This window comes from Staurois parvus, unplaced genomic scaffold (genome assembly GCF_062004578.1).
Source record: "Staurois parvus isolate SC_StPar_1 unplaced genomic scaffold, SC_StPar_1.0 ptg001150l, whole genome shotgun sequence".
Taxonomy (NCBI): Eukaryota; Metazoa; Chordata; class Amphibia; order Anura; family Ranidae; genus Staurois; species Staurois parvus.
Window position 1 is genome coordinate 1,833,246 of NW_028318946.1, and position 12,729 is coordinate 1,845,974.

At 46.1% G+C, this 12,729-nt stretch overlaps 1 protein-coding gene across 1 annotated transcript in view; it reads right to left on the minus strand.

Annotated features, from left to right (window-relative positions):
• LOC149439185 (transgelin-2-like) overlaps positions 1 to 10,688 on the minus strand; it is a 64,696-nt gene extending 54,008 nt beyond the window's left edge. The window contains exon 1 of the mRNA XM_089659379.1: positions 10,531 to 10,688. The gene's annotated coding sequence lies outside the window, so the exon portion shown is untranslated. The remainder of the gene's footprint in view (positions 1 to 10,530) is intronic.
• Positions 10,689 to 12,729: the final 2,041 nt, after the last annotated feature.

A 12,729-nucleotide genomic window follows, 5' to 3' on the forward strand; every position in this document is an offset into this window, starting at 1 on the left:
TTGTTTCCTGCCACCTAGAAAAACTAAATTTTGGTAAAATTTTCATCACCACCGACCATCATTCTTATGTAAATTAACTGATGGTCCTATGATGCAGGCAAAGCAACAGGCCAACTTTTAATGTTTGCTTCCTATACTTCCATTCGCTTTATGTCCATGGGAGTAAAGTGACCTATCCAGTACTTCTGGGTATGGGGTAACATGTGGTGACTCCTCTTTCTCCCATGTGACAGCAGGAGAACCTGGTAAAAGACGCCCTTGACTAATAAAGTATTACTTGGAAGTGATGCCATTGGAATGGGCCACTTTGTTCTTTGGAGATGGCTGCTCATCACTGTTGGATGGAGGAAAAGAATATTCGGCCAGTGAGATCTCCAATTAGAGCTTACACAGGGCTTCTTTTGCTGGATCTGGGCAGGCAAGCAGAATGGCAAGAGTGCATTCAAGTGAACCTGTTGCTTTGAAAGGAAAAAAGATGAAACCAGGGGAAAAAGATCCCACTAGCCTAGGGGTTCCAATGAGGACAATCAGCAGCTGTTGCTTTGCCTTTCATAGTAAAACCACTTTTAAGCCGCCATTTTTTTCCATTTTTGGATTATCAAACAAACATGCACAATCTATAGACTTAATTCCTGTTCAAGAATTTTTCTTACACGACTCTGTGCAACTAAAGAATTGGCTACAAAATCTGACAAGCCGTCTAGATGGCCAACTTTAACTGGGGAACAGATATATCCCCAGATTTGGATTTGCTTTTGGACAATAAGACCTGTAGAATAGCTGCTGGGTAGCTTAATATTTGTCCAGCGTGTAATCTCAGACTGGAAGAAAGGAAATTTGACAGGCAGAGACGAATTCCTGCGGAGATTGTGCAATAGATCCCAGCATGCTTGTCTGCACACCCTGATTACCTCATTATCTGCAACACCAATCACACATGTCAACCAGACCTTAAAGGAACACTACACTCCAGAATTCTTTCCTGCCTTTGTTGTATCCAGCAAATACAAATATGTACTAAAATGTAAATTTGGGGGTTTAGGTGTAAATGGATTAGAGAAAACCTTGGAATGGAGCCATCCTTTCTCTGTTGACCACCCTTATCTTCTGACCACACCCACAACTATCTCTGTTATGTTACATTGTATTCTTTATCACACCGCCACACCCACAAGCTAACCTTCCTATTAAAAGACTTGGCCATGCACTGCAAGATTTTTAACTAGTGATGATCAAGATAACCACAGGGGATCATTACTGAAGATTCATAGTCCATCAGGGAGATTTATAAGCATGCATAGACTGGTTCTGGTAGTTTTAACCGTTCTTTAGCTGGCCATATGTTCGAAAATGTTAATTTTGGGAATCGGCCTTTTGGCTAAGATCAAGTGTAGTATCTGTTCTTATCAGTGTCCAGTGGGGGTGCTCCCGACCATTCTAGCTTTGCGGGGATGGTTGTTGTATAGTACCCTCACTGGAATGATGGGGGTCCGGAAGGCTAGTACCGGAGGGACAGAAACCGGGGAGCGCCACGAGTTAAGCTGGGGCCCCGGGAGTAATTCCTCTGGGAAGACTGGAAAGACCCAGTACCTCCTGATTTGGACGGATCTACCTTGGTCTGGCCAGGGGCTGGGGACGCAAAAAGTCCGCAAACTCAGTGCCCCCTGGGGAAGACGCTCTCAGGGGTGTCACTAGTAACACTTGGGTGTGGGACCCCACGGTGTGAAGATGACACATGGCCACTGTTTTTCACCTCTTTTTGCACAGCGCCCTAAGGACCAGGTCTTTTGGCTAAGTCCAGGGCAATTTTTGCTACGGGCCTCAGGGCCTGGTCTGTGCACAATTCGGCACGGTACCACTTTTTTATTTTCTTTCTTTACTTTATCTTTATCTTATTTATTATGCACTCCCACGTTTTGTCACTTTTTACTTTACTTATGTGTGTGTTTTTCACGGATGGAGGGTGTGGGTCCTCGGGCCTACCCTGAAGTCTAGGGGGAGGATGTGTGGCCATACGGTTCCTTCCTCCCCTGATCCCTAGGAGGCTCTTCTTCGGGAGAGCCTCCTTGCCTAGTACTGGATGTCCGGCTTCGGCTGGGCATAGGGAACGGTGGTCCACCAGGCCTTTTGGCCAGGAGGACCAATTAGAAACCTTGTCCCCGTCAGGAGCTTCGTGCCCCGGGGGATCAGGGTAAGCGGTCCAAGCCCCTTTAGGGGTAGGACACAGCACACCCCTAAGTGCACTTTTTCGTGTGGTGTTTTGCACTTGCACTTTTTTTGTGAACACTTACGGGTTTTTTCGTTATAGTTGCACGTTTGCGGACTTAAAAAAAAAAAAAAAAAAAAAAATTTTGGGAATGTTCATTTTTTTGGTTTTTTAAGGGAAAGTGGCGAGCAAATTTTAAGGAGCCGGATGGAATTTTTTTTTCTCAAATGAATGAAATTCTAACCGTGAATGTGGTTTTAGTTCGGGAACAATCGTATGCATTGTAATGCGCAAGTTCTAGGCACAAAGGAAACCGGTTTAATACGTCTGGGATTCCATTCAAGTAACAGGTCTGGACAAAATTTTAAAGGCGATCGAACAAAATTAGTTGATGATGGCAAGATTGAAAGAAGCCTTTCTCAACCTTTTTACCCCGAGAGAAACTCTGCTTTTTCAGAACTCAGAGAACCACTGCTATAACAAATTCATTGGTGGTCCCTGAGAAAATGCCCCTTACTCTGGTGGCCAGTGGAAGAATGCCCTCCTTACCAGGGGCGGCCTGACAACTCATGGGGCCCCCGGGCAATATGGGATCATGGGACCCCTGTGTATTTGCCCACACTCAAAGCACACTTATAAAAGGTAACAGGGGCATTTCATGGGGCCCCTTACTGACCCCGGGCCCTCGGGCAGTGCTCGAGTGTTCCAATGGTCAGTCCGCCCCTGCTCCTTACGGTAGTGGTCATAATGCCACCCTAATGGACAGCTAATATGATCACTGGGTTAAGGCAGCTGGCTGTGCCAAGTGGCGTTGGCCCTGTAACTATGGTCCCTGTAACTATGGTCTCTGAGAAAATGCCCCTTACTCTGCTGGCCAGTGGAAGAATGCCCTCCTTACGGTAGTGGTCATAATGCCACCCTAATGGACAGCTAATATGATCACTGGGTTAATGCTGCTGGCTGTGCCAAGTGGCGTTGGCCCTGTAACTTGCCATCACCATCAAATGGGAAGGGTCCACTGCTGAAGTAAACCCCTAACAACATCAGCAGGAAGGTTCTACTCGAAGAATGCCCCTGGTATTGGTGGTCAGTAGGAAGAATGGCTCCCTTACAGGGGTGGCCACAATGCTACCCTTACAGACAGCTAAAAAAAAAGATAATTGGTCTACTACTTAAGTAAACCCCTACCAACATCAGCAGGAAGGTTCTACTCGAAGAATGCCCCTGGTATTGGTGGTCAGTAAGAAGAATGGCTCCCTTACAGGGGTGGCCATAATGCTACCCTTACAGACAGCTAAAAAAAAAGATAATTGGTCTACTACTTAAGTAAACCCCTACCAACATCAGCAGGAAGGTTCTACTCGAAGAATGCCCCTGGTATTGGTGGTCAGTAAGAAGAATGGCTCCCTTACAGGGGTGGCCACAATGCTACCCTTACAGACAGCTAAAAAAAAAAGATCATTGGTCCACTACTCAAGTAAACCCCTACCAACATCAGCAGGAAGGTTCTACTCGAATAATACCCCTGGTATTGGTGGTCAGTAGGAAGAATGGCTCCCTTACAGAGGTAGCCACAATGCTACTCTTACAGACAGCTAAAAGTGGGGGTCATGTTGCTGGGCTAGCCAAGGGGAATCAAATCCAGAACTATGCAGGAACCATCAGATAGGAGGTCAATCAACCACAGCTCAAGGAACCCCTAGCAATCCCTGGAGGAACCTTAGGGTTCCAAGCAGGGGTGGACTGACCATTCGGGAACTCAATAGGGGGGCCCCATGAGATGCCCCTGGTACCTTTTTATAGGCTTTTTTGGGTGTGGTTTGAGTGTGGGCAAGGACACAGGGGCTTCATGATCCCCTATTGCCAGGGGGCCCCAGGAGTTGTCAGTCCGCCCCTGGTTCCAAAGAATCCTGGTTGATAATGACTGCTCTAAAGAATGATTGATTTTTTTTTTTAATTTCGAGTCGAATGTTAAGAAATATTACTAGCCAACTGTAGGCACTGACCTGGATCAAGTACTCCAATTAAAATACCTTTCAATGATGTATGAATGAATACAGAGCTACATTAATTTGTGTCTTTATATCTGCCTGGATTTCAGCTTTAGATATTAATCACACAGCCTAAAGGGGGATCGTGTCCTGTCTTGGGAGGGAGTAAGAATAATCGCGGTCCAGTCACATACCAAAAATGCTTTCCTCAACCCAAAAATATGTCAGAAGACCTATGGATAGCTCAGCGCCTGAGAATTCTCTTACTGAAACATTCACATAAAAGAAAAAAAAAAATGCAGGCATGTCCGTTCCTAAAGCACAGAAGCCGAGCAGGGAAACCACAACAACTAGACTCCAGATAGAGGCCGTCCCTATAGCAGCCAGGAGGCCAGATAACAGTTTAAATTACATATGCCTCCAGAGATAGTTGAACATAGTTTTTTGAGTAATATCCGGTTTATATGTAAAACAAAAAAAAAAAAAAAAAAGTGTCAATACACATGTACTGTACACAGTAGATTTTTTTTGTCCTACCCGTGATGGCTTGAAGTGTACCTGACTGCCATTTTGTGAAAGCTAAAGATAGGGTGACCATTGACCACCATCGAAACAATCTGTCCTAACTATACCTGTTGGTGTGACATATACATGTTGGACATACAGTCAAGAAGCTGCCAATTTGTGGTCTTGGGAAGCTATATACTGGTGTGACCACTGACCCCACTGAAACAATTGGTCTGATCCATACCCACTAGCTTGATGTGTACCTGTCTTACATACAGTCAAGAAGCTGGTATTTAGTGGCCTTGGGAATCTATAGATGGGCATGACCATTGACTACCGTTGAAGCAAATTGACTTTTCCATACCTGCTGACTTGAAGAGTACCTGTTTGATGTACGGCCAAGAAGCTGGCATTTAGTGGCCTTGGGAATCTATAGATGGGCATGACCAGGGGAAGACTGACAACTCATGGAGCCCCCGGCAATAGGGGACCATGGGGCCCCTGTGTCCTTGCCCAAACTCAAAATAGCCTATGAAAAAGGTACCAGGGGCATCTCATGGGGCCCCCTACTGACCCCGGTCCCTCGGGCAGCGCCTGAGTTTCCAAACGGTCAGTCCGTCCCTGGGCATGACCATTGACTACCGTTGAAGCAAATTGATTTTTCCATACCTGCTGATTTGAAGTGTACCTGTTTGATGTACGGCCAAGAAGCTGGCATTTAGTGGCCTTGGGAATCTATAGATGGGCATGACCAGGGGCAGACTGACAACTCATGGGGCCCCCGGGCAATAGGGGATCATGGGGCCCCTGTGTCCTTGCCCAAACTCAAAAAAGCCTATGAAAAAGGTACCAGGGGCATCTCATGGGGCCCCCTACAGACCCCGGTCCCTCGGGCAGCGCCCGAGTTTCCAAATGGTCAGTCCGCCCCTGGGCATGACCATCGACTACCGTTGAAGCAAATTGACTTTTCCATACCTGCTGACTTGAAGTGTACCTGTCTGATGTACGGCCCAGAAGCTGACGTTTAGTGGTCCTGAGAATGTATAGATGGGCATGACCATTGACTACCGTTGAAGCATATTGACTTTTCCATACCTGCTGACTTGAAGTGTACCTGTCTGATGTACAGTCAAGAAGCTGACATTTAGTGGTCCTGGGAATGTATAGATGGACATAGCCATTGACTACCTTTGAAGAAATCTATTCTACCAATAAAATCTGTCTTGAAGTATACCTGTCTGTCTGGTGGTGGAAGCCACTATTTGTCATGAGAAGCTATAGATGGGCGTGACCATTGAGCACAATTGAAACAATCTGTCCTATCCATACCACCTAGAGCTAAAGTCTATGTGTCTGATGTAAAATAAAGTTGTCAATTAGTGGTTTTTGGAAGCTAATGATGAATGGAAGCTAAAGATGGGCGTGACCATTGGCCACCATTGAAACAATCTGCTCTACAGTCAAAAAGCTTCCATTTAGTGATCTTGGGAAGCTATAAATGAGCTTGATCTTTGGCCACCTTCTCAGCAATACGTATCCTGTGTCTTGAAGTGTACCTGTCTGTTGTACAGTCAAGCAGCTGCCATTTGGCACTCTTGGAAAGCTATAGATGGACACAATCATTGTCGTTGTCATTCCTGTTCATTCTAACCTTGCATTCAGTCAAAAAGCTTCCATTTAGTGATCTTGGGAAACTATGAATGAGCTCGATCTTTGGCCACCTTCTCAAGAATACGTATCCTATGTCTTGAAGTGTACCTGTCTGTTGTACAGTCAAGCAGCTGCCATTTGGTAGTCTTTGAAAGCTATAGATGGACACAATCGCTGTCATCGTCATTCCAATTCATTCTAACCTTGCATTCAGTCAAAAAGCTTCCATTTAGTGATCTTGGGAAGCTATAAATGAGCACAACCTTTGGCCACCTTCTCAACAATCCATACCCTCTGTCTTGAAGTGTACCTGTCTGTTTTACAGTCAAGCAGCTGCCATTTGGTAGTCTTTGAAAGATATAGATGGACACAATCGCTGTCATCGTCATTCCTATTCATTCTAACCTTGCATTCAGTCAAAAAGCTTCCATTTAGTGATCTTGGGAAGCTATAAATGAGCTCAACCTTTGACCACCTTCTCAACAATCCGTATCCTCTGTCTTGAAGTGTACCTGTCTGTTGTACAGTCAAGCAGCTTCCATTTGGTAGTCTTGGAAAGGTATAGATGGACATAATCATTGTCATTCCTATTCATTCTAACCTTGCATTCAGCTTAGGCACAGTAAAGTGTTAAGAACTGATTCTTGATACTTTACGGTGCTTAAGCCAAACGTAACATCAGATCAAGTCAGGAACAACCAATGATGTTGCAAGACGATTTTCAGCGGCTTTATTCAACCTCCCCTGGTGATGTGTTGCTTTGTGTACATCACATATGGGCGTATTCCAGAAAATTCGGAAGCCAGACACGACCAGACCATTAGGTCCCTGATGGCAATTTTACACATTTCCCTCGGTAAAAGTGTCTTTCCAGTCCGGACTTTTTCCATAGTTGCCAACTATTTCTAATTTCCAGGGATTGTTCCAGAATTTTTCCCTTTCGTCCCTGGAGACATCCCTAGTTTTCCATTATGACCACTGATATACTAAACTCCTCCTTTTTCTGTATGTTACAACATGTTCAAGGCAGAATTTCTCAAAAGTCAACATAAACAGTGGCCTAGGGCCTCAAAGCCTCCAGAGGCAGTACCAATTTTTTTGGGCATCATAAAAGTGGACAGAAAGTGATACATTCTTGGGTACAATAAAAGGTCCCTGCCCATCATTATCTGGACAATGCTCTACCCAGAAGACCTACCCTCCTGAAACAATTGCAGATAAATGGAACATAGTGTGTTTATGCATTAGCAATTTATGTTTAGATGGCCACACCCACAAGTAACCTTTAGGAAAACAAGCAGGCGGGAGGTGGGGGCCAAGGGAGAACAATCAATTGTGTGGGTGGGGGAAGGGGGGACACAGCCTAGGGCAGCAGAAGGTAAAGATAGGCAATGATTTCTTTCTTGGCCTTTTTGTAGGACCCTTGGGGCATTAAAGGTAATGATTATTGAAGAAGAGTGCTCTCAATACACAAGGGTACTCTATAATTCAGTGGAAGAGGTGCCAGAGATGGTTGAGGAGTAACTTCGTTTAAAAGGATGGTAACCAAGTAATCTACGCAATTCTATTGGAAATATAAATTGAAGGCGGAAAACTGATTACACAAGTGCAGCTGAGGACTATGTGATAATCCAGCATTGGAAGGTCCACCCTATCTAACAATACCCAATTTTTAAAGGCCATGATGGAACTCATAGTTCCTCAAGACCATGAGAGCTGAAGGTTTTCTTGTCCATGGTTGATCTGATAAGCTATACGGGAATGTATAGTTCTCGAACAGACAGCGGCACACTGAGATAGGTGGAACCCCAGAGGCCAGGTAAGTTATGGTAGAACGTGGGGTTCCACAGGAGCCAGCAAACCAAGGTTCCTCAAGAATGCTGATCTTAGTGATTGCTGGCCAAGATGGTCGAAGCTTAGATAATGCATGCTGATGGTTGTGACTGAATAACAACCAGGGAACTAGACATTATCTCAGCTACACATGCTGAGGACATGCTGTTTCTTTTAATTCTGTAAGCACTTGATGACTACAAGGGTCTTCAACTCTAGCTCTGCAATCCTGATACTTTTAGTCCAATAAGAAGTAGACAACCATGAATTAACAACGCTCATTTTTGAAGGCTAACAAAATATTATGGAGTTTTGCAGCTCTAGGGCATCTTGATGTCTATAGTTGGCCATCTGAAGGTCCACAAAGCATGCTGAGATTTCTGTAATGCAGAGCCCCCCAACTGATGCAGCCAGCTCCCAGTAGGCCATGCTGGTACTTGCAGGCATACAGCAAATGGATGACTCATCTGGTGATCCAGAAGCCTGAGAAATGTGACGTTAAGCATAGTTCACCAGAGCCAGACAGCCACCGAGATTGTAGCGGTAGTCATACAACAAAATAGAAGACCACTAGATGACTGGAGATTCAAAAGCCTGAGATGTTTGCCATTACTCATCTTTAAACCAGAGCCAGACAGCCTCCAATTAGAAAAGATGTTGCTAAAGTAGACAGTTAAGGCTTGCTTGTACTTGTAGTTCCACAACTAGTAGGTCTGTATAACAGGAGCATCAGAAGCTAGCAGAGTAATCCATACTTCTGCAAAAGCATGCTGATACTTGTAGTTCCTCAGAAGCTCAGTGACCACATGGTCACAGCAGGACCTTCAGGAGCCTACAAGACAATACCTGTGGTTCAGAAGAACTTCCAAGCCCCCAGCTGGGTAAACAAGCAAAGGCATTCTGATGCTTGTAGTTCTTCGTAAGCTCAGCAACCACAAGTGGTCACCTCTGGGGCTTCAGGGGCCTACAGGACAATGCTGATACCTGTAGTTCAGAGGAACGTCCAAACCCCCCATTGGGAAGACCAGCAAAGGTATTCTGATGCTTGTAGTTCACCAACAGCTCAACGACCACAAGTGGTCAACTCCGGAGCTTCAGGCACCTACAAGACGAGGCTGATATTTGTTGTTTAGAAGAACTCCTGAGCCCCCAGATGGGTAATTCAACAAAGGCATTCTAATGCTTGTAGTTCACCAACAGCTCAGCAACCACAAGTGGGCAACTCTGGAGCTTCAGGAACCTACAAAACAAGGCTGATATTTGTAGTTGGGAAGACAAGCCAAGGCATTCTAATGCTTGTAGTTCACCAACAGCTCAACAACCACAAGTGGGCAACTCTGGAGCTTCAGGAACCTACAAAACGAGGCTGATATTTGTAGTTGGGAAGACAAGCCAAGGCATTCTAATGCTTGTAGTTCACCAACAGCTCAACAACCACAAGTGGGCAACTCTGGAGCTTCAGGAACCTACAAAACGAGGCTGATATTTGTAGTTGGGAAGACAAGCCAAGGCATTCTAATGCTTGTAGTTCACCAACAGCTCAGCAACCACAAGTGGTCAACTCCAGAGCTTCAGGAACCTACAAGACGAGGCTGATATTTGTAGTTTAGAAGAACTCCTGAGCCCCCAGATGGGTAAACCAGCAAAGGCATTCTAATGCTTGTAGTTCACCAACCGCTCAACAACCACAAGTGGGTAACTCTGGAGCTTCAGGAGCCTACAGGTCAGTTCAGGTACTTGTAGTCCCCAAGGAACTTCCAAGCCCCCAGATGGATACCCAGCAATGACACTCTGATACTTGCAGTTCATTAGAAGCTCAGCAACCACACGTGGTCAGCTGTGGAGCTTCAGGAGCCTACAAGACAATGCTGAGACTTGTGGTTCAGTGGAACCTGATAGATACACTCTATGTGTAACTATAGCATGTAGCGACTCATTACCACAAACAATTTGACTCCGACACAACAATTAATAGGTAGAATCAGAAATTTTCCCATCTCGTGCCATTCGGCTCTCCGTCGCATTCAATCTGAACGTGTGGGTTTTATCACCGCCCCCTATTTTGCAATCATCACATGGACACATCATAAAAAAAAGACTAACGTAGTTTTAGAAGGCATGCTGATACTTGTAGTGGTAGACCCCCCCCCCCCTTCCCAAAGCACGCCCTAATAATTTAACTGTTGGTGCAAATAAAAAAATGTATCACGGACAGCACTCAACTGTATTATTGCAAGTGCACTACTACAATTGCAAACAAAGCGCACCCCCAGGGCCGCCTATGGACCACACAGGGCCCTACGCTTGTCTGCGTATGACAACATCTGTGACAACCCGCCTTACCTTGACTCGCTCCCAGGCAGCAGGAAACAGCACTGAAGTGACTGTGTGTCTGAGTCTCTCTCTAGATCTCAGCCCTGCCCCAAAGAAAGAGAAAAAAAAAAAAAAAAACCAATGACATCAGCCCTAATCAAAGAAAAAAGGGTGTGTGTGTGTCTGTGTGTGTAGAGAATGAGAACTGTACTACAATTCTCCCTGTGATTCCAGAGCTGCTGCTGCCTGCATGAATCATTAAATGTCATGCAACCTGATAAAATAATCAACGTCGAACATTTCACGCTGAGAGGCCATTCGCGCATGTGTCCATGAAACTGCATGCAGATTGAGCATGTGTGCTTTATTTAAATTTTTTGGAAGGGCTTTGATTATTTTTTAACATTTGATTTTTTTTTTTTTAATTTTTTCTTTCTGAACGTTATAAAATCTTCTTGTTAGCAGCTTTTCGATGCAACTGTTAAGCTAAAACATTTTCTACTACTTTTTTTTCTTTATTATTTATTATTATACAGTATTTATAAAGCGCCAATAGTTCGCTCAGCGCTGTACATCACAAAGGGAGACAGAACATGTGACAGAACAATACCAATACAATGTAAAACATGAAGGGATTGAGGGCCCTGCTCCTTGGAGCTTACAATCTAGGAGGGAGGGGATGGTGGTACAGGAGGAGATAGCTGTGGGGGATGGAGTGGTAGGAAGAGTGGAGGAGGTCGGCAACTTAGCAGGGGGTGGGGTAAGCTTCCCTGAAGAGATGGGTTTTCAGGGTGCGCCTAAAGGAGAGGAGAGTAGGTGATAATCTGATGGGTTGGGGCAGGGAGTTCCAGAGGATGTGACACCCTGGAGAAGTCCTGGAGGCGGGCATGGGAGGAGGAGACCAGGGAACTAGAGAGAAGGAGGTCTTGTGAGGAGCGGAGTGTGCGTGTTGGGCGGTACTTGGATATTAGGTCAGTGATGTAGTTCGGGGCAGTATGGTGGACGGCTTTGTACGTCAGTGTTAGGATTTTGAATTTGATCCGCTGCGCAATCGGAAGCCAGTGGAGGGATTGGCAGAGGGGGGTGGCGGAGATGGAGCGGTTGGAAAGGTGAATGAGTCTGGCAGCCGTATTCAGGATGGACTGAAGCGGGGATAGCCAGCGGCGAGGCAGGCCAGTGAGGAGGGAGTTGCAGTAGTCAAGTCGTGATATGATGAGGGAGTGGATGAGCTGTTTAGTGGTTTCTGGGGTTAGGAACGTGCGGATTTTGGCGATGTTGCGGAGGTGGAGTCTGCATGAGATTGTTAATGATTGGACTTGGGGCTGGAAGGATAGGTTGGAGTCCAGAATGACACCAAGTACTCTGGCCTGGGGGCAGGTTTGCTGGTGGCGTTGTTGGACATGATGGAGAAGTCAATGGGGGGTGGGGTCCGGGCTGGGGGGGAAGACAAGAAACTCGGTTTTGGAGAGGTTCAATTTAAGGAAGTGGAGCGACATCCAGTCTGATATGTCGCTCAGTAGGTGTGTGATTCGGGCGGAGACCGGGGGGTTAGGTGGGGGGTTGAGAGATTGATTTGTGTGTCGTCGGCATATAGGTGGTAGTTGAAGCCGTGAGAGTGTATGAGTTGGCCAAGGGAGGAGATGTAGATGGAGAAGAGAAGAGAAGGGGCCCGAGGATGGAGCCTTGAGGGACCCCAACAGAGAGGGGGAGTGAGGGGGAGGTGGTAGCATTATAGGTAACGCTGAAAGAGCGTTGTGACAGGTAGGATGAGAGCCAGGAGAGATCAGAATCTCTGAGGCCGAGGGAGTGTAGTTTTTTGAGGAGGAGGGGGTGGTCGACTGTGTCGAAGGCCGCGGAGAGGTCAAGGAGTAGGAGCACTGAATAGTGGCCATTAGCTTTGGCGGTTAGCAGGTCGTTGGAGAGTTTGAGTAAGGCAGTTTCGGTGGAGTGTAGGGGATGGAAGCCGGACTGTAGGGGATCGAGGAGGTTGTTGTCGTTGAGGTGAGAGCTTAGGCGGGTGTAGACGAGGCGCTCAAGGAGTTTGGATGTGAATGGGAGCAGGGAGATAGGTCTGATGTTGTTCGGGTCATTGGGGTCCAGGGAGGGCTTTTTAAGTATGAGGGGTGATGTGTGCATGTTTCAGAGGGGAGGGGAAAGTGCCGGAGGAGAGGGAGAGATTAAAGATGTGGGTGAGGGAGCATAGGATGGAGAGGGAAGGAGGTTGTGGGG